Here is a 23589-nt window from a genome sequence, read left to right as displayed (position 1 = left end):
CCTCCTCATCAGAAGATGAAGTAGACTCTTGCCCAACTTCTTGAATACAAGCAATTTTACCTTTGAAATTCTTAACTGTTTTCCTCTTACAGGCTTTAGCAAAATGCCCCATTATCCCACAATTCAAACATTTAGTGTTTTTAGCTGGACATTTAGGATAATGGGCAAGGTGAGACTGACTGCCGCACCTATAACATACTGGTTCAGAGGTTTTCTTATAGTCAAAAGTTTTTTTATAATCAAAGGTTTCCCTTCTGAAATTGCTGGCTTTGAAATCTTTGTTATTTTTAGAAGAAGATTTCCCTTCAGAAATTTTATTGACAATTTCAGTTTCTTTCTTTTCAGTAGAAAGAGAAGCTTTAGCGCAACGTTCTGAAAGCTCAGCTTTCTTGACCATGGCGATGATTTCCTTCAAAGTTCCATCACCTTCAACCCATAACTTGTTTTGAATGGTTTTAGTTTTAGTGTACATGACCACTTGATCACGAATCAGATCATCATGCAGCTGAGCAAATTTGCATTTAACAGCTAGTTTTTTAAGTGCTGAAACATAATCCTCTACTGATTCAGATTTTTCTTGCTTGCGTTGAAAGAAGGAATGTCTGGTGACAGCAATGCAGACACAGGGAGAAAAATAATCATCCATGTCTAAAAGTGCTGAATTGAAAACGTCGATATCACCAGCAGATCTATCCACTTTATCCAATTGGTTATATATTCTTAATCCTTCCGGACCCAAACCTAAAAGTAAAATTCTTTTCTTTCTTTCAGGAGTAAAGAGTCCAATCACATCTTCAAGATTAGCAACATAGTTAAGAAAATATTCTTTCCAATCAAGCCAAGCCACAGGAGGATCACCAGGAACAATTAAGAACTCTCTAGGAGCATTTAAGTTTAAGCCATGCATAGGTTTATCACCTGAAGTAGTTGCACTATTAGTATCAGGCATAATGTAAAGAATAAATTTTGTAAGTCACAGAAATTGAAAACCTGTACTTCAAAAAATTTTTTTTTTTTTTTTTATATGTATAGGCAGCACCTTATATTCAGCACATATTATGAACAAAGAAGAATAAAAGTTAATAATAATAAAATTGTACCATGAAATTCAATTCAGCTCGAAAATCGGAGTAAATGCGGTGGATTGCGATGAAGTGATTGCAAAGACCAATCCAAAATGGCCGCCGGCGTGACCTTACGTGAGGTTGTACCCAGCATGCAGTGCGCGTAGGATTGACGTATGCAGCAATGACGAGGAATACAAACAAAGGTTCCACGGAGATGCCGCGTCGTTGGAAATCCTCGGAGATGAAGCGAGGATGCTGCAGCAGTTTGTGAAACGGTCGAATTCAAAGAATGCAGGTCAAGCGCTGGTAGGAAACAACAAGAATAATGTTTTTCTTTCCTTGATAATAAAACGGAATCTCACCGCAATGACAGCGAAGTCTAAGAGGCACTGAATTCTTTCGATTTCCGATTTTTCTAACGAATTTCCGATTTTTCCACGATGTGAAGAAGCGCATCCAGAACAAATAAATCCACAAACGTGAGGATGAATTGGGCTTCTAAACAATAATACCAGTTTCCCTCGTCGCCAAATTTGTAGTGACACAGTCACACAAATAGTTGCATAAATCTTCTTTATTTCTTTTAGTTGGTAGTACAGGTAAAAAGGTGCTGCCAGCTTGAAGGAGAACTCCGCACTGGCCAGCACTCCAAACTCCACTGAGAATGACATAGTTACATTCTAGACATGACACAATACAATTCTAATAACCTAAGCAATACAAGCTCACTACAGGGACCCTGTGGGACCAGTGAACAAGAAGTCATCCAAGTAATGCAGTTTCCTACCCCCTGGGTGTCTGTCATGTAGGGCCCATTCCAAGAAGGAGGCAAACTGCTCGAAATATGCGCAGGATATGGCGCAACCCATGGGCATAGCTTTGTCAATTAACAGGTCCCCCTCCCACTGAAAGCCTAACAGGTGGAAGCTGGAGGGGTGTACAGGAAAGAGGTGGAATGCGGACTCAATGTCCGCCTTGGCCATCAGTGCCCCCTTTCCTGCTGCCTTTACTAGGTCAATTGCGTCGTCCACTGATGCGTAGCCCACTGAGCAGGCCTCTGTGGCGATCCCGTCACTCATGGAGGACCCTTCAGGGAATGAGAGGTGGTGGATGAGTCTAAATTGGCCTGGCTCCTTCTTGGGGACCACCCCCAGGGGGAGATAACTATACCCTTGTGCAATTGTGGTGAGAGGGGGCCCTCAATTCTGCCCAAGGATTTCTCTTTAGCCAGTTTGGCGCGCACCACCTCATGGTGTTGCATTGCGGATTTCAGATTGTTGGCCCCTTCTAAAGGTAGAGGGCCCGTGAATGGTATCACAAAAGCTTCCTCAAAACCTCCCATTAAGACAGTGACATCTGCTTTGTTAGGGTATTTGTTAGCTAGTCTGCGCAGCTGTTGTGTGTTAATTGGGGATCTGGCCAGCTGGCAGTCTCGCAGGTCTCGTAAATCCCCCCCACCTGTTGTCCTGAATCTAGTGCTTCCTTTTATTATCTTTCTTGTCCCTTTTTGACTCCTGCTTACCCTGACAAGCCACCGCCGGGTGCCCCCCCCCACAGCTTGAGCATGTGTGCTGGAATTTGCATGCAGCGCCCCACGAGCAGTCCCCGGCATCGTATTTCCAGCAAATGGCCGTGGCAACATTGGGGGACGGGGGCTTCCCTGTGCTGTGATTTGCCCTGTGAAATGGCCTGCCCCTCCCCTTGTGGTAGGAGCTCCGAAAGGACTGGTCACTTTTTCCTGCCCAAGGTTTACCTCTTTGGCCACTAGAATCTTATGTATAAAACCAGAAACATCCTCCTCATTCCATTCCATTTCTGGGTGTCTCTGCATCTTAAGCCTGAAACCCTTGTCATATTCCAGCCATGCATCCCTGGGAAACTGCCTCTGCGCCCAGTGAATATTGGCTTTGTAGAGCCATAAATCTGCAGCTATGATGCATGCCATAATTCTAAATGCATCCAGCCAATTGTCAAAGTTCCTTTCCTTTCTAGCGTTGCGCCTTTCCCTTCTATCCTCATCCTTCTTGTCGCAAGTTGTGAGGTCCAGCCCCTCAAGCTGGATCTCAAGCAGGGAGAAAATGTCTATAAATTCTTTATGCCATATCCTCTCTTTGACTGCCAGAGGGATGAGACACGCTAACCCGGTGGCTCTTGTGGTCAATGACGCAGGGCCAGGTGATGGCCTGTTGTATGGATCGGCGACTGGTGCCTCGTGTGCTGGGGTACTTGCATTACTATTGTATCCCCATGCTGCATCTTACGGAAGCCTGCGTCACCAGCTACACACCTCTGGCATGGACTGATCATTATCTGATACAGTTCCACTGCCCTGTTGTGACTAGTCCATCTAAGCCAATGGTGTGTTCTGTTCCAAGACGACGCTGGAACAAACTCAAGCTGGATGAGTTCTTCCACCTCTTATCGGCTGACCCATTTGACGTCTCGGGCCCGCCTGATCAGGTATATGACAGGTTTAGCGACTGGGTCTCCAGGGCCTTGGACACCCTTATCCCCTTGGTGACCTGTAAAACTAGAACTGGCAAGGCTAGCCCCTGGTACGACGACTCACTGCGGGCTCTGAAGGTCTCTTATAGGCGAGCAGAGCGGGCATGGCGTAAAGCCTATTCTAGCTCTAAGAAAGCTCTATATCTGTCAACGGTGAAGGTGTACCATCGGGCGGTATGTAGAACCCGTGCCGCTTTTTATGCGACACAATTCAGGAATAGCTCGAACCCGGCAAAGGCTATCTTCAAGGTACTGAAAGACCTCACTGCCAAAAAAGTCACAGCATCACATCAGAGCTCTGTGGAGCATTGTGAAAAGTTGGCAGAGTTTTTCTTGGAAAAGGTGAATGCCATCTATCGAGCCTTTCCTTTGGTCACTCCCTCGGCGAATCCACCTTTTAAGCCACCACCATCTGAGGGACTATATTCTCTACCTTTGCTAACTTCTGATAGCCTAGACACTTTGGCCCGCAGAGTGAAGTCTGGGTCCCCAGAGGATCCACTTTGCCCTGAAGTGTTCAAGGACCTAGCGGTACATGACATCTCACCGCTTTGTTCCTTGGTCAATTTGTCACTAACATCTGGCGAAGTTCCATTGAAGTGGAAGCGAGCCATGGTTCGTCCTATTCTGAAGAAACCCAGCCTGGATGGGAGCAAGCCGGAGAGCTATCGGCCTATTTCACTCTTGCCATGGCCGGCTAAGGTGATGGAGGCACACGTAAATGCTGTTCTCTCGGAACATCTCCGTCGAGCAGATATACTCGACGCTACGCAGAATGGGTTTAGGGCAGGTCATAGCACGGAGACGGCTCTGCTTTATATGGTGGAGCACCTTCGCTCCGTGCTTGACGTGGGACAAACGGCAGCGCTGGTGCTATTAGATCTAAGCGCTGCCTTTGACACCGTCTCGCACCCTATCCTTCTGCTGCGCCTAGAGGAGGCGGGTGTTACCGGCACTGCTCTCGAGTGGTTCCGGTCGTTCTTAACCAACCGGGCCTTTAGCGTGACCGTCCCGCCGTATCAGTCCAAATTCCATCCGTTGAGCCTGGGCGTCCCCCAAGGCTCCTCGCTGAGCCCTACGCTGTTTAATCTTTACGTAAGGCCGCTAGCTGAGGTTGTCAAACAATGGGGTATGACCATGGTGTCTTATGCCGATGACACCCAGCTAGCGGTCACGATCAGCGGGGATGCCGAAGTCGACGCTCCCAGGTTTCAACAAGGACTGAGGGCGGTCGCCAGCTGGATGACGTCCAATTGTCTTCAGCTAAACGCTAGTAAGACCGAGGTCATGGTATTTGGTAGACAGCCGGAACTGTGGGGAGAGAGATGGTGGCCGGAGGAGTTGGGTCCTGCTCCCATCCCAGTCGCCGAGATTAAGAACCTCGGGGTCTGGCTGGACCCTTCCCTTACATTTGCATGCCACACTAAACGCACGGCTGCATGCTGCTTCGGCATCTTGCGTGGGCTCCGTCCTGTGCTAAAGTTCTTCGATGCCCCCACCAGGCAACTCATGATCCAAGCTACCGTCATCTCCAGGCTGGATTATGCGAGTTCCCTGCTGGCCGGTTTGAATGTGGCAGAGATCGGACGCCTGCAAAGGATCCAGAACGCCGCAGCAAGAGCGGTGGTAGGCCTCCCAAGATTCTGTCCTACCTCCAGCACCATACGGGCGCTGCATTGGCTTCCGGTGGCTCAGCGGATTCAGTTTAAGGTCCTCTGCGTCGCCTATAAGATCTTGAAGGGGTCCCCGGCAACTATCCTTACGACCCTTCTGGCCAACTACATCCCAGCTCGACCCTTAAGATCGGCAGACCTCGAATTGGCCGTGGTGCCGCGCTTTAAGCGAAGTAGGGCCGGTGGACGCTCATTTCGAGTGCGGGCAGCTGTCTTGTGGAACTCCTTACCCCCGGCAATTCGCGCTATGAGCGATTTGCTTTCCTTTCGTCGCGCTGTGAAAACGTTTTTATTCCCTTAGTGGTATGCTTGTGTTGTTTTATTTAGTTGTGTTGTGTAGCTGCCTTGTCGGGCGCCAGGACGCTCCTTAGCTGGAGCATCTGTGCGCCAAATAAAAAACTACATAGCATAACATAACATAACATAACATAACATAACTGGAGATCCCTGCTCGCCATGGGCAGCCTGCGCTACCTGTCCCTGTATTCTAGCCTGCCGCGCCCAACCTGGGTCCAACAAGTGCCAGGGCAAACCTGATGCCTCATCTGCGCGCTGCTCCTCTGGCCCCTCTGCCCCCTGCCCCATACCTTTAAACAAAAGGGGAGCCATGGATTTAAAACATTCTTTTACAATGTCGGTAATATGCTTACCGCTCGCCAGTCTGCTGGTAGCCTCGCTGTGATCCTCGGCCCTTGGTAGGCCCCCGGGCGGCCGCTCTCTCCTCTGTGGCTTCTTCCTGGGGGCTTTCTTCTGTGGTGTGATCTTGCATTTTTTGGGTGAAGATGGGCCAGCCTTGTCAGCCCCCTGCGCTTCTGAACCATCGCCTCTCGCCTGATCCAGGTGTGGTTGCAGCCAGTAGCTGCCATGGATGGCTGATACTTTGCGAAAGTGCTTCAATAGCTCAGCGAGCTCCTTTGGTTGTACATTCACCATAGCGGCAACTTATATCCCCAATTTTTCTCACCTTAGCACTCAGGTGGTGCCCCCTGATTGGGGGGTTCAAACCTAGCGCTGACTGCCCATTGGCCATCGGGCTGGCTTCTGGGCGCTTTAGGGCGCCCATAACCGTTTTTTCCACTGGGGCTCGGCGCGGGTTATGGCACCGGCCTCTGAGCCTCCCCCCTTCAGTGGGGTGAGGCGGCCTCTGCAATCATCCTCTGTTTGCAGTGGTCGGCGTGCACGCTATATATGCTGAGTCACGTTTAGAGTAGCACGGTGCACGGTGTTAGTGCAGCAGCTAGAACCGGCAGCGTCGGTTCAGAGATTACAGGGAAAAAAGACTCTCCGGTTCCATAGTCATTCTGGTGACGGGCTGAATACGGCATTGATTTAGAAGGATTCTAAGTGGAAATCATGTGTATATACAAAGCGAATATTAATTGTTATATACTGTCCGGTTCCATTGTCATTCAGGTGATGGGCTGTATAAGGCATTGATATACAAAGATTCTAAGTGGATGTAATGTGTATATTCAATGCGAATGCTCCAATTAGACATTACAAATTATTTCCCAAAGTGGCTGTTAAATCATTGTATATTGATTTGGCATATATGGTTAAGAAGTCATAATCGCAACCATTTACATATGTATGACACACAAGAATACAAAACGCATTGTATGGACCAAAATTATTAGACAACATTATAGTGTGTATTCTTTCAAGTGCAATAATTTAGGACTACAAAGTTGGATTTGACATGAATTGCAATTATGAACATAAAATAGTGCTGTCACACAATCAGATGGTAGTGAAACACTAGACATACCATTCATTTGGTGATGAATATTAAATAAAATCCAGATGCAAAGGTCGAACATACTGGTCATGGTCAGTGGCATAACTAATAACTTCAAAACAAATTCATGCAGTTGAACACAGGACATAGTACGCAATTGGGGATAGTATGGGCTCCCTAATGAGCATACACCTATTGACAGGCGGACCAATCTGTTCTTTAATTGACCCATCTGTTTGTTTGTCTCCTCCATTTCGGTCAAGCCTAAGGCAACTGTGTTTAATGAATGTATCCACTTGCATTCCTTAAAATTGAGTAAAGCTGACAGATTACCACCCCTGGGATGTAAGTGTACCTTCACACACACAGTCCATTTGAGGCTTTCAGACTGATGTGATACGTTGACAAAGTGTTCAACTAAGGGTGCCCCTTGTGTTCGGCATCTGATCCTGCTGATGTGTTGTAGGATCCTACATTTGATTTTCTGGGTGCTTTGGCCCACATAAAGTTTGTCACAAGGAAATTTGATGACATAAATTAATTTGGTGCTGTTGTAGTTGGTGCAGTCTGCAGTTGTGTAAGTGTGATTGGTATGAGAGAAAGTGTTTCCTTCAATAGTTAAAGGACAGGTTTTACAATGACCACACTGGTAGTGGCCCGTGACGGGTGGTAAGGTGAGTTGCACCCTTAAGTCAGGTTGTTACGGAGTTTTCAAGAAAGCACTGACCAGCTGCGGTGCGTCCATTGGGGCGTAGCCCCACTAAGCTTGGACACACCGTGGAAGCTATTACACATACATATAATAAATTCTCACAATAAAGCACCACAGCGCAGCGCTTGAATACCGGGACACGGGACAGGCGATGTTATGCGGTGTGGAGTGCGCAGGGGGTGGGGGCAGGGCTGCTGGTCTGCTGCTGCTTGAGTGACAGTCTGCAGCAGCCAGCAACACTATGCGCATGAGGATGTTAGGGCTGTGACTTGCCCGAGCATGCGTAGTGAAGTTCCGCAGTGAGAGAGGGTCCGAAACGGGCCGGGGGTGCTGCTTCAGCCGGGCCCTGGGGTTTACATAGGCGCCAGGGAGAGTACTCATGTGCCCCCCTAGCCAATCCTGGCATTGCATGCAGCGCCAGGATTGTCTGGTCCACCACGCAAAATCCATTATTGGATGCCGCGCGTGGGTGGGGGCACACTGCTCAGCACTGCATAATCATGGCCAATCACTGTGTGACTTCTGCATGAAGCCATGCAGTGATTGGCCATTCGGGACACGCTCGCCGTGACGTTCCATCTTGAGTTAGAGTAGTAGCTTTCTCTTTCACATTAGTGTTGTCGCCACGTGCAGAGAACCAGCAGCAGCCCCGCCCAGCCAGCAGACGACCGACGGCCCACACCTCAACAGTGAGTGAAGTCACATCACAGCACAGTCACAGACAGTATTGATTGAGGTGTGTGCTGCAGTGCATATTATGTTTTCAATTCGGCTGCAGTCCGGATTTATTTCTGTTGCGTGTCGCAGTCTCTTAATAAATTAATACGGGGCACATAATTTTGTCAGTCACTCACAGCCTTATATCTTGCTTTTTCGAGATTCGAGAGTCGAGACTCGAGAGCTTGGCTATGCGTGATTCACGCTAAAGACACCTGGAGCTCAGAGACCTCGACTCCGGTCCGTTATGGTGTAGTCCGTGACCGTGATAAGAGCCTAGGCCTAGGGCGAGAGTCAGTGGTGTTTGGGAGGCCTGGCTGCACCATAAAGAAGAAGAAATAATTTGGCTGTGGTCCGGGTTTATTTCTGTTACGTGTCGCTGCCGCAGCCTCCAATATTAATAAATCAATACGGGGCACATAATTTTGTCAGTCACTCACAGCCTTATCTTGCTTCTTGTCGAGACTCGAGAGCTTGGCTATGCGTGATTCACGCTAAAGAGACACCTGGAGCTCAGAGACCTCAACTCCGGTCCGTTATGGTGTAGTCTGTGACCGTGATAAGAGCCTACTGTGCTGGTGAGTTTACTAGCGAGTTCTGTGACCCTGGAGATGGCAATAATCTTTGCTGGACTCAGATTATCTAGAATCTCATGCTGAGCTCAGGTCCCTGCAACTATAAGAAATACTGTGTGTTCTGTGGCTGCTGTGCACTGGGCTGCGTATAGAGTGAAGTGCACGTGTCCTGCCCTCTGCACTACCCTATGTAAAGAAGGATGCTAGTGTTTTTTTTTGTTGTGAATTATCGTGTGTAATAAGGGAAGTGTGTGAGGTATCATGTTTCGTGTATTCTTCTGTGCAGAAAAAACAACTACCCTTCGAAAAATCCTGTCAGATAATGACAAAATATGTGACGTCAGAGTGTAACTTTTATTTCTTCTCTGAATAGGTGATACGAAGTTGGAAATTGTTATTCTTTGAAGTATCCCTATGATTTTGTCACCTTACAGTGTTTTTACCTCTCTCCAGCAAACTTATTTTATAATAACAGTACTGATACATACGTCTGCATTTCCGCCAGAACTATGGAGTGTCCAGAGCTGTAGGTTGCGCAGCAGGAGTTAGTTTTCGAAGCCAGGGGCATGCTTTCCATAAGCAAGCACTCATTGGGTTCCATACCGCAATCCTTTTCTGCTGCTTAAGGTGGTTGCACATGCATTCATAGCTCACTGTGCTCTCCTTGATATTTGTGGCTCTCCTGAGAATGAACTTACTTATCTACTGCCTTCGCAGGCTAGGGTAATACTCTTGATGACTGATTGCGAGCGAGAACTGTGATGGTTGTTATCTTACTCATTGGATATAAGGATAGATCCTCAGATCCAATAACGTGTGTGTGTGGTGTCAAGAAAATAAAGAGGCGGCACAAAATAAATAAGTATCCCAAATGCAAGATTGGCATTCCTAATCGTGGTACTGTGTAGGCCCAACAATGTATGAAGCTCTGTGGTTATACTGAATAAGCAGCCTATGTTATGCCATCTATTAATGTAATAACTGCACTTTCACAATTGCTTTATTAACCTTCCTGCTTTCTCAAATTTGCTTGAAAATGCACGATTTTTCTTCTCTTTTTTCAAAATTTTCACGGGGGCTAACCCCCACAAACTTCCCTTATGGGGTTCGGGCTCGCTCGCTGCGCTCGCTCGCTACAGTGCAGTATGCAAATCAATTTGCACCCCACCACTTTCAAATGTCACCAGCCGCCCCTGGCACTGACTACAGAGTCTGACATTCCTTCCACGTTTGAACGCGAATAGTGAATCTTTATTTTAGGAAATTTGTTAAGCGCACAAATACCCGAGGGTGTCTCGGCGCTGAGTGTCCACTATGCTTGTCCATGAAATAATTACTGTTTAAAAAGCCAAGTCTTTATCTGTTTGCGAAAAAAGAGAAGGGAAGTACAGGCTTTGATTTGGCTTGGAAGACTATTCCAAAGTTTGGTGCTGGTCACTGTAAAGGACCTGTTGCCCCAAGAGACTTTCTTAGTCCTTGGTACCTGCACAAGACCGGCAGTAGAAGAGCGGAGGGATCTAACAGGATTGTAAGGGCAGAATGCATCTTTTAAGAAAGCAGGTTCTAGAGAGTGAATTGCTTTATACGCAATGCAGAGTGCTTTAAATTTAGTTCTTTTCTTTACTGGCAACCAATGAAGCTGTTTAATAGTGCCGGAAATAGGGGTATACTTGGGGGTCGCCGTGATCAATCTGGCCGCAGCATTCTGCACCAACTGTAGTTTTTTTATGACTCCTTCCTGAGCATTGACTAAGAGCGCGTTACAGTAATCAATGCGAGATATCACTAATGCACTGACCAGAGTTCTAGCCATGCATCCATCTTCAGTGCTGCCAATTTCTGTTGATACCAAATTCAAATATTTTTTATCTTGACTTCCAATAATTCTTCGCATGGCCAGTACCAAGCCCTTTTCTTGGCCCGTTTGAGTAGGTCCAATGGGTATCCTCTGTCTTTCAGCCTCTGTGTCAGTATATCTGACTCTTTGAAATAATCAGATCTGCTGGAGCAGTTGCGACATAATCCCACAAATTGCCCATATGGCAAGTTATCACGGAGACTCCTTGGGTGGTTAGAATTGTATTTGAGCAAGGTATTACACTCAGTCGTTTTCTGTATAAATTGGTGAATATCATACCCTGTTCAATCTGTAGAGTGAGATCCAAAAAACGGATAAATTCCCTACTGGATGACATGGTGAACTATATGTCACTAGATCTCTCACTGAGCCAATTACAGAATTCACGCAAAGTAACTTCACAACCTGACTAAATCATAAAAACATAATTGATATACCTCTTCCTCATATCCATGTTATCTATGTAGGGGTTATTGAGGCTGTAGAGGTGCTCATCTTCATAGGCATCCATGAACAGGTTGGCCAAGCTGGGAGCAAACCCGGCCCCCATGGCCACACCTTTGGATTGCAAAAAGTGTTGAATTTGGAATACAAAGTAGTTTTTAGACATTGCAATTTCCAGCAGAGAGGCCAAGAATTCAGCTGGGACCCAGTGTGGTGTAGGGCGTTTATCCAGGACTGATCTGATCACTTCTAGAGCTCTAGTCTGTGGAATGCTCGTATATAGAGAAGCGACATCAAGTGTAACCAACACTTGTGCCCTTGCGTCAAATGGTTGGTTCTCCACAACTTGAATCATATGCATGGTATCCGAATGTATGACATTACAACACATACATTCACAACGCATACCATCACAATGCAACTTTTACAATGCAAAATCCATTACAACACATGCTATTACAACGCATGCCTTTACAGCGCAGATTCTATTACAACGCATGCCATTACAATGTAAGTATAGATAAGTATTTAATTTTATTAATATTAATTTAATTTTAATTTAATCACAAAAATGTTTATTCATTTATTTAAATTAATTTTAATTTTTTAAAAATATATTTTAATTTACTATTCTAACTCCAGGGGAGTGTAATAGTAGGGTAAGTGTTGGATAGTGTAGGGGTTAAAATTACTATTCTAACTCCAGGGGGGTGTAATAGTAGAGTAAGTGTTGGATAGTGTAGGGGTTAAAATTACTATTCTAACTCCAGGGGAGTGTAATAGTAGGGTAAATGTTGGATAGTGTAGGGGTTAAAATTACTATTCTAACTCCAGGGGGGTGTTATAGTAGGGTAAGTGTTGGATAGTGTAGGGGTTAAAATTACTATTCTAACTCCAGGGGGGTGTAATTGTAGCGTAAGTATTTGATAGAGTAGGGGTTAAAATTACTATTCTAAGTCCAGGGGGTTTAATTAAAATAAATTAAATTAATTACTATTCTAAGTCTAGGGGGTTTAATTAAAATAAATAAAATTTAAATTTAATTTAATTAAACGTATAATTAAAATAATTAAATTAATTTAAAAAAATTAAATTATAATTAAATTAATATTATTTAAATTAAATACTTGCCCATACTTACGTTGTAATGGCATGCGTTGTAATAGCATGGTTTGTAATGGATGTTGCGTTGTAAAAGTTTTGTTGTAATGGTAGTGCGTTGTGAAAGTTGTGTTGTGATGGTTGTTTCCCATGGTATCCCTAAATATGACTTAGTCTGTTCGACCCATGGCAGAAGGCAATGGTATATATATTGCTTCAGGGGTTCCAGAAGGGATCCAAAACCCGAGACAATTGGTCTTCCGGGTGGCCTCTCAAGGTTCTTGTGTATCTTGGGAAGGGTGTAGATGGTAGGAATCCTGGGATTCTTTTGATTTAAACATTGATTTTCGGGCTCACTGGGGTATCTCACTGGGGTATCCTTCCTCTAGTCCTATTTTCGTGAGATTTTCTATCAGCTTTCGGATGTCATGTGTGGAGTCCTTTGGAATGGGCTGATAGCTGTTGTGATCGCTCAGTTGTAGTACGATCTCTTGTATATAGTCGTCATTATTCTGTATCACTACAGAACCACCCTTATTCGCCGATTTAATGACAATACTGTTGTTGCGTTTGAATGATTCTAAGGCTAATTTTTCTTCCAAGGTTGTGTTGTATTGAATATACTTGGGTTTTTCCAATGTCTCCATAATATCTTTCAGTACAATTTGTTCATATGAAATGATTTTATGACTCATCAAGTGGGCTAGTGGATTAAAGGTGGAGAATGGCTTGAATGGTGTGGCTACAGAGGAGGGGGGAATATAGTTTATTTGCGCTAAGTAATACTTTAACCATATCTTCCTGAAGAACTGTTGAAGTTCTAACTTGGAGTTGAAAGAATCAGGAGGCTTAGTGGGTACAAATGAAAGGCCCTTGGAAAGGATCTGTTGTTCAGCATTAGTTAGAGTATCATTTGAAATGTTAAGAACAGGATCAAGTGGGTCAAGTGTCCTATTGTGTGGTGTAGTGGAAGTATCTGCTTCATCATGGAGACTGTCAACCAATAAGTTGTTCTCAAAGCAGTCGTGGGTCCTATTGTTTGGTACACTCCAAATATCTGGTTCATTTGGGGGATTATTAACTACTAAGGTGTTTCCGATGTTTGTGAGTGGCCCAATTGTGTCAATTCTTAAGGGATTCTGTGGGTTATCTAACAAACTGGTTGCGCTGGAATGCGTGTCTTGAGTGTATATGTGTCTGACCTCAGTCGACATTACCAACAGTAGACCTGGCGCCGAGTTTGTACCTCGCCATGATTCTTCTGAGGGTAAAATCGGACACGAGAGTTCCCACTCCTGTTGCCGTTTTGGTTGTTGCGCCTTCGGTTCTAACCCCTTGGTCTCTCCCAGCTGGAATCATGGCCTCCACCTCTGTTGGGTCCCCATGTGGAATCAGAGCGCTTTACATAGCACCAGTTGCAATACATGAGGATAAATTCATTTTTGTTAGGCAGGGGGTGATTAAGTGATTTTCCCAGAATCACAGGATGTTCAGCGTCATTGCCGAGATTTGAACCCAGTTCCCCAGATTCAAGGTCAACCGCCATAGCCTGCTAGGCCAACTGCAAATCCTTTCCAGCCGTGTGCTAGAACTAAAAAAAAAACCCTGATTCATGGAAAGGCTCCATACTTCACCCCACCTTCAAACAGGAAAACTTCAATAATCCACAAGATGACTAAACAGTCACTCTTTTGGATAGCAAGGCAAAGCTTCTCTCAAAGGTCCTTTCAGGCGAATTAAAAGCGTGGGTTGAAGTGAAGATAGCTTGCTCTCCACCAATGTGGACACAGGAAAAGTGCTGAAACTTTAGATAACATAACAATGTTAACTATATTGGCACACAGAGCAGTGAGGGAGAAAGGTGGATACCCCATGCGTTTTTCCCAGACTTCTGGTTTGCCAACGATAAGGTCGCTGTGGAACAAGCTGGAAAAGTGGGGGATTGCGCTAGTGATCCTCTGAGCAATTGCTTTTTGCATTGGGGAATCAGTTTGTGAGTCTAGTTTGGAGATGGTACAAAGGTAACAAACAGAATACCAACAAATGGAGGATTGAAGCAAGGATGAGTGCTGCCCCCTCCTGTTAACCTTACTTACAGCAGCCGCAAGCTTCTGTTTGGATGGTGTGAGACACTTCCTGCCCAAGTTAGGGGGGTGGCATGTGTTTTTGCTCAATATGCTGATGACACCGTCCTTTTAGACACCATCCCAGTAGCCTAAAAAGGGTGCTGAAGCCATTGAGGATTACAATCAACTAAACTAATAAGTTGTAACTACATTTAAAACTAAAATAACGGTGTGTGGGGAAAGAAAATGGGATTTAATTTTGAGATTAGGCATAGATAAACTGGAACAAATGTACACATATAGTTTCTTGGGTTTGTGTCAAGAGAAAAGGGCATGATGTAAAGCTAAATTTGAAGCTGCACACCAAAAGATATCTACTCAGCACAATATTGTGGCAATATGGATGTAGGCTTGGAAAAACTGTGGCGGAGTGAGTTAGGTTGGGCCGTTCGCGCCGATTTTTAGCACCCGGTGTTTGTCCCACACTGGAAAATCAGAGTGAATGGCACGATGCACAGCGTAAGAGGGTGCTGCTTCTTTCTGTCGTTCGAGTAGATGTTGTACTCGAGCTGCAGCTTCCTCAATGTGAACGGAAGGTTTCTCAACGCTAGCGGACATCCTCGACCGCCCGGGAGGTGGTCTGGTGTAAGATTTTCCACACTCGCACTCGCCAACTTCGAGGACAAAACTCAGCTCCGCATGGGAAAAACGCCGCCAAGCTCCACAAGCGGAGCAGAATTTCACACCCAGGCCTACTAAAAACTTGCTCTCCAACACAACTCAGACTAGAACTATGGTCTACAGCTGGATGCTGCATTCACCGAATACTGTTACAGGTTAAGAACTGTTGTGGAGAGTACCATGAAGAAGTTACTGTTTGATGAACCAGACCTCAAAAAGACTATGGCCTAAAATGGACTATGCACATGGAAACTACCCTTGATTGCTTAGAAATCAGAGCAGTCTGGCAAGGTTCCCACTCATACAGCCAGTTCGAAGAAGCATTCCAGGAGAAAATGAGAGAAGTATCCTATCTGACAGACTTCACAAGATTTTGTCTATTTCAATGAGCTAAATTCTTGCAGGAAAGCTATACATTGCCATTGTCTCCACCATATCTGCTGGACCCTAGGAAAACTGAATTACTTTTAAAGTTCTTACGACCCATACCCTATTTGATCCCTATATTAGATCTTACGATGTATCTATGAGCAGTAACATCACAAGACTGCTGATGCTGCAATCTCTGTCGTGATCATTTGGAATCACCACTCCACCTTATTTGTTTCTGCCCAGGTATCACTGAAGAGAGGGTTAAACTACTGAAGCCACCCTTTCACCATAACAGGGCGACCAATACAGCAGGCATGGTAAAACTATAATGGCTGTGGTAATCAGCAGATGATAGGAAAAGTCACACATTTTTGGACATGATTTACAGCTAATTAACCCCTTGCCGGCAGCCGGAATTCCGCGCCTGTGTGGCACATTCCGATCGCGGGCGTGGTCATGACGGCTCCCGGCCGTCATCAGCACACGCCCACCGTGACGCATGACGGACGGGAGCCGTCATCAGCACACAAGGGGTGAAAGAATAAGGTGATTTCTATTCATCACTCAAACTGTCATGGTAAGTCTGAGGAAATACAAGAATCAGGGAACATCAAGGACTATAAGATCTACCCAGAGGGTCAGAATAGTCGGAGTAGCAGAGACATGTATTTGGTGTGCAATATGGGTATGTTAGAAGCTCTTTCTAGTAGAGTGTAATTAATTCACTTGAGTGTTAAAGCATCAATACCTTTGCAAAAAACTGTATTTTAAATTAGACTCATTATTTTCTAATAAAGACTGAATTAGTAATTGTAAAATTGTCATGTAAACAATTATTTTAGAAATAGATTTTGTATTTTAAAATGTTATCGTAATCATTTTAATTAATCAAACAATCAGTTACTAAGTTTTGATAAAAGACCTCCAAAGAAAGATAATGTGATACATAATATTTTAATAATAATATATACAAACCAAATGTATAAAGCAAAAAACTCATTTTAAAAGACCTAAACACAACTGACAACGATCTTGGTGAATAAATAAAAGAAGGTTCTGCCTTAAATGCACTAATGCTATTGTATAAAAACATCTTGTGAAAACATTTTTATGCGAAGGATGAAAATTGCGGATACACATAGCAAACATGCTCAAAATCTTGGACAAAGCAACCACACAATCTTACAACACGAGGAACCTTATTGCAGCATCTGAGATTCACAGGAGTGTTCGTAGATTCATACAAAACCTTCTAATATTGTGGTTTTGCAAAAATTGCTAAAAATTTCGCATCTGACTCAGTAACATTATCAGCCTGATTCATCATTCTCCCGTTTTGCGAGCCCCTAATAGCGATTCATAGCGAATCGCTATTAAGGACTCGCAAAACTGGATTCATGTAGAAATTGCATAAAGAAATGCGATTCCTACATAATCCTTATTTGCGATTAGCAAATTGCTAATCGCAAATAAGGAATAACTCGCCATTCATTCCTATGGGCCAAAAGGCCCATAGGAATGAATGGGGAGTATTCCTTATTTGCGATTAGCAATTAGCTAATCGCAAATAAGATAGCGATTTGAAGGGTGCCAGGGGTGTCCAAAGGACACCCTGTAGCACCCCTCAAATGAAATTTTACACAGGTGTTGCACACACACATATCCAAAGGACATGTGTGTGTGTAACATGCAACTCAGAAAAATGCATTTAAAAGCATGTTTCTGAGTTTTCGCAATTTACCACGAGGTCTGACCGCGCGGTAAATTGCGGACAGAAATTGCGAATTCGCAAAACAAAATTGGATGATGAATTGCATTTAAGGAATCTCAAATAGAGATTCCTTAAATGTAATTCCTTGCAAAATTGCGAGATCGCAATTAGCGATTTTTGCATTTGGGATGATGAATCCCAAATGCAAAAATCGCACTCGCAAAGGGCCAGATTCTCAGAATCTGGCCCTTTGCGAGCCGATTTCAGCTTCATGAATAAGGCTGTATATTGGAAACTGGAAGTCGATTTCCGAACAGCCAATTAACAGCCTGATTCATCATTCTCCTGTTTTGCGAGCCCCTAATAGCGATTCATAGCGAATCGCTATTAAGGACTCGCAAAACTGGATTCATGTAGAAATTGCATAAAGAAATGCGATTCCTACATAATCCTTATTTGCGATTAGCAAATTGCTAATCGCAAATAAGGAAAAACTCGCCATTCATTCCTATGGGCCAAAAGGCCCATAGGAATGAATGGGGAGTATTCCTTATTTGCGATTAGCAATTAGCTAATCGCAAATAAGATAGCGATTTGAAGGGTGCCAGGGGTGTCCAAAGGACACCCTGTAGCACCCCTCAAATGAAATGTTACACAGGTGTTGCACACACACATGTCCAAAGGACATGTGTGTGTGTAACATGCAACTCAGAAAAATGCATTTAAAAGCATTTTTCTGAGTTTTCGCAATTTACCACGAGGTCTGACCTCGCGGTAAATTGCGGTTAGAAATTGCGAATTCGCAAAACAAAATTGGATGATGAATTGCATTTAAGGAATCTCAAATAGAGATTCCTTAAATGTAATTCCTCGCAAAATTGCGAGATCGCAATTAGCGATTTTTGCATTTGGGATGATGAATCCCAAATGCAAAAATCGCACTCGCAAAGGGCCAGATTCTCAGAATCTGGCCCTTTGCGAGCCGATTTCAGCTTCATTAATAAGGCTGTAAGTCAGAAATGCAGCTACATGCCACTTGGGCCTGTTCTACCTCACCTTTCAGAATGGTTGCATTCCACAGTGACTGAACTTGTTCCGTTGCCATGCATAATCTAAAAATAGGCAAGATAAATTTGATATTAAATGAATATTTAACATTAGTGTCCTTCATTAATTTGCTTGCGGCTAGGTCGCTCAAAATTAGGCATGGGTAAAATTTTAATTACGCAAGCATAATCCACTTAATTTTGGGAATTTCATAATGCGTAAAATTCATGAATTTCCATCACATTGCATAATTACATCACCGCTTACTGCAAAATTATACAGCAGGAGTGCAGCAGCACCACGAACAAGCAATACGAGAGCAGCTGTTGTTCATAGTAGGTGCTTTATTTTCTCTATTATTTTTAGAACGAAATGCGGGGCATAATATCAAGGGCAGTATCGCCGCTTTAGCGGCACTTATTCTTTTTCCCACTAAAACGCCGATATTTTTATTGCCCTATTTACAAGTTGGTGCTAACATGCATTATCGCATGTTAGCACCCTTTTTCCAGACGCCTCGCTTTGCATCTCTAATGAGATGCAAAGTGGGCGTCACTGGGCAGTACAACCTTGTAAATATCGCTGATGTGCACATTGCGATACTTATAAGGCTGCCCAGGCATTTTTGCAGATGTTAGTTTTTGGCAAAAACCGCGGTTTTGACCAAAAACTAACATCTGCAAAAATACTGACTTACCTATACTTTCCATTGGAGGTGGATTATGCTGCTACGACCACAGGGTCGTATCAGCAAGGTTATCGCCGTTTTCCATGGAACATCGCTGGAAAACCAGCAATGTTCCATGGAAAACACAGCTATCGCTGGAATAATTACGCCATTGCACTATGTATTGTTAATACAGCGCTAGCATGGCGATAATTATCAGCGATAGCCGGCTATAAAACTTCTCATGCTAAGAGCGGCCAGCGATAATTATCGCTGGCCGTTGATAATATGCCCCAGCGTTTTTCTGGCAAAAATTGACACGTGGGCTGATTTTGCACTAAAGTATAGCGCCAATGATGAATTTCCATAGTGCATAATCACACGCAATTTAGTGTTACTTCCCTAAAACTTCACATACTTGAAAGCAAATCGTACCCATTTTGAACACCCCTGCTTCAATATGCTTAACATAACCCTATCCTTAACCCTTAATGACATTACTAATATTTCAATTAAATAACTAACCATTACCCTTTTATATTTCAATATATAATTTATTTTAACCTTAATCCTTAGTTACATTTATTACCCTACATTAAGATGTATTGCACTTGACTAAATAAATGAAGTGGTCATCTCTGTTGCAGCAATACTGGCACTGATCTAGTGAACCAATAATGACCTGCTAGTGATGTAGTTGTGGAATACCAAAGGAAATAGCATATTGGCCACATATGGTGCTGGCCCAGACTCCATGTTGAGGCTTGTGTGATTAAGCCCACATCATCAGTGTAAAGAATTGACCTCCAGGCTGATGTAATAGAGTATACCTGTATGTTATGTATGGCTCTGGTAGAGAGTAAGGGTGGGCGTAAAATCCGTTTCGCGGGCGAATTTGCGGATTTTCCGCGATTTCGCGATCCGCGAATCTCGCGAAATCGCGGTAAAATCCGCGAATCAGCGGGGACGAATTTTCAGCCAAGCAAGGGTTACAGCAGCAGGTGCAAAAGTTGAACCTAATTTCTTTGTAACGTTTTACAAAAGGGTTACAAACAAATTAACTTCAACTTGGACACCTGCTGCTAATTGCTCCCTGGCGCCTCGTTGCCTACTTGCAACTATTCTCTGACCCTGCTCTGACCCTTGAAGCAGGGTCAGAGAATAGTTACAAGTAGGCAACGAGGCACCTGTCCAAGGAATTAAACCTCATCAGGAAGCACTTACAGATATAAAAAACAGGAAGAAGGGAGAGGATGGCAAATACACCCATTTTGAGTTGTCAGGAGGGGTTAAACTAAAAGAGACCTTTACAGCACAATTTTCATATGCATTTTGCTAAAAATAAAAAGCTGTATGTTCTGTAGGGGCAACTCAGGAATCTGGCCCTTCAGAGATCCGGCCTCTCTTTCTTTATCTCGTTCTCTCTCTCCCTCTCTCTTTCCCTCTCTTTCTATCTATCTATCTATCTATCTATCTATCTATCTATCTATCTATCTATCTATCTATCTATCTATCTATCTATCTATCTATCTATCTCTCTCTCCCTCTCCCATAAACGACTGCATGGGTAACTTCGTTATGCAAGCGGCTCGCGAAGACGCAAAAAGCCCAGCGAACACGCAAAAAACCCCGCGAACACGCAAAAAACCAAGAATCCGCAAATTCGCACAAATTCGCCCATGCTTAGTAGAGAGCCTCTATTGTATATTTCAGTTTTTGAATCTCATTACCCAGTTCTGTGTCATCGCAACAGGTGATTACAAAACTAGTTACCCACTGTTTTGTGTCATAAAGGGCTTCCAGGCTAGGCTTAGAGGCCCTTCTTAGACCCTTGCAGTGCAGCTCTGCTTGTCTGCAGAGGGCACAGCTGCAAGGGGAGGAAGGAAGGCTGGGAAGGTGGTGGGGTTTGATCAAGAGTGGCAGGTAAGTGTTTTTTTTAACCCCTTCCCTGCGCATGACGGAACCACGCCGTCATGGCCACAGGCCAAGTGTGGGTCATGTGTAGTATGTGACTTCTCCGTTGACTGTAAGGAGTTTGTGTTCAAAGATGTGAAAAATGAACTTAAGACTTTCACTAACTGTAATAGCTGTAACGTTATTTATGCAATCTTCTCTTCCTTGTGATCTAATCTACGTGGGCCAGATCAAGCAAAAAATCAAACTACGAATCTCCCAACACCGGAGCCGGATTCTTTGTGTCACACCTAATGCCCCCTTGGTCGAACATTTTTCCAACAAAGGACATATAGAAAATGAAATACGGTGGACTGTAATTAGTCAAGTGATCATACCACCAAGAGGTGGTGACCTGACACGAATGCTCAACAAGGAAGAGCTTAAATGGATATTAAAAACGGACAATCTAAATTCTGGACTCAACCTTCAAGAAGATTGGACCGCCCTGATTTAAGAACTACCTCTGACTCACTGAACATTATGGTTGCTTAACTTCAACCCCCTGTTTTGGGCTTCTCATATGTATATATTGTTGCCTTGCAAATTGTTTTCTCTATCGTGCTAATTTTCGGTGTCCCGATCCTGCTATGTTGTTCGTGCTTAATTCATTGTTATTTTATATATATTTTTGATTACTGTCACCGTGCACTTTCCACTTGCACAAATGCACTTTCCCTCATCCCGTTCGAACGCTTCCCCCTGTGGCCCTACCACTCCAAGATGGCCGCCACGCATTGAGCCCCTTTTCCATTTTCATGCCCGCTCCCGGGACCGGGACCCAATCAGGAACCCCCTGCCCTGTTATAGTCATCTTCCGGTATTCTCCACGAGGAAGCCAGGAAGCAGACCTAGCAGCCGACTGACCCGGTAAGTCACGCACAACTGCTTGCACCGTGCCAACTTTCCCTACCTTTTGGACCTTAATTCCTTGCTTCCCTTATCGCCCTAATCGCCCGCCTTCCCTTGCAGGCGATTTCCTGATACAGCGCAATGACACTATTGTGACGCGGACATATTGAAATGCTCCCGATTCTGGTAAGAGCCTTCCCGTGCCCGCCCATCACCCCATCTCTGACCTGGCCACCTTTTAACGTTGTTTCTCTCCCTCCTTCACCCACAGGGTAGCTCCGCCTAGAACTAGGCATCCCCCATCACAGCTCGCAGCACGAGTATACCGGGGCAACTCCCCCTCGGTGAGCCGTCCTTATGCTTCTCCCAGTCCCTCACTGCGCCGTGACTCTTCACAAATACTTCATTTTTAAATTCGTCGATGACCAATTGAACTGGTTTAAATCACAGCATGTCTACTTTTTCACTCCGGTTTTAGTGCGCCGCTTACACTGCACACCATCACTGCCTCTGTTTCGCCCGGCATAACTACCCTAAAAAACGGTTCTTAAAATACCAAACGAACTTAGACACAGGTGGTCACTGCCCTTGCCTTGACACTCCCCGCTGTACCAACGTAGAACTGAGTAATAAACTCTATTCCTACAGGAATTCACCTGTAACTCTGGTTCTGGCTTATTGAGACACACGGACAACCAACTTTATCAATCGATCGCCGTCACGACTCCAAACACCCTGTTATCAATTCCTCGCTGTACCAACGTAGAATATTGACTAGCAAATTCTACTCCTACAGGAGATTGCCAGCACCTCCTTCACTACTTTGAATCTAGCTTTCAAAGATACACGGCCAACCCACCCTAACAATTGATCACCAACACGCCATCAACACCCCGTTGCGCGTTTGTTAACCTTAGTTAGGATCACCATTCACTTAGCCACCTATTAAACAATGTAAACAATGCTATGTATATGTCCACAATTAAATGTATATATGCCTTCTCTCTTCCTCCCTTCCTTAGGCATTAGAGGCTTACAACCTTAAGGCATTTAATAAATGTCCTGATGATGGTCCCCATGACTAAGTAGTGGGACCGAAACGCCGTCGACCTGTTGTGCACCTTATACAAAAACTTGATTTATATGTTATGTATATGTAATGGTGCTTGTCTGATATTTCTGTACATTCGAATTTTTACAGAAATCGCTGCTTTTGCCTTAAAAAAGCCCTGTTTTGTCTCCTGTTAACCTTCTGTACTGATCTGATTGTGTCTGGGTACAGGCTTGTGCCCCACACTGGTGATTTGTTGAAGGTATCCTTTGTGTATATGACTTTCAATTGAGTAAAAACTGAAGACCTCTGTCCGGCTGGACATGTCGCTCCAAATATAGAATTGATCTTGTCTACATTCATTGCTTCGCATATATTTCTTATGCATGGGACCGTTGTTGTTTTATAAAGTATGCTCCCCGAGGTCCTATGCTGACTCACTTGGGGCCCCTTGTTGACCTTAACACGTCATGGCCACGGGCGGCGTGTGTTCATAGGCGTGGTTCCGTCATGCTGCGGCTGCTCCGCCCAAGCGGCACTGATTTCCCGCCTGTGCGGGCGAATTAGTGAGTGGGCGGGGTCGTGAAGGAACCACGCTGCCATGAGCACAGCTCGCCCGTGACTCATGACGGCGTGGTTCCGTCACTAGCATGGCGGCGCCGCTCTCACCTCCCACCCCCCAGCATTGCGGCGGAATTAGCTCCGCAGCCAAGGGGTTAAACCTTTGGGACAGGGATACATAACAAAGGCCAAGTTATGTAAGGCTCCCCCATGACTCCTCCGACACTGCATAGCAGTT

The sequence above is a fragment of the Lissotriton vulgaris genome, chromosome 9 (genome assembly GCF_964263255.1).
Source record: "Lissotriton vulgaris chromosome 9, aLisVul1.2, whole genome shotgun sequence".
Classification (NCBI taxonomy): domain Eukaryota; kingdom Metazoa; phylum Chordata; class Amphibia; order Caudata; family Salamandridae; genus Lissotriton; species Lissotriton vulgaris.
This window is presented reverse-complemented; position numbering follows the sequence as displayed.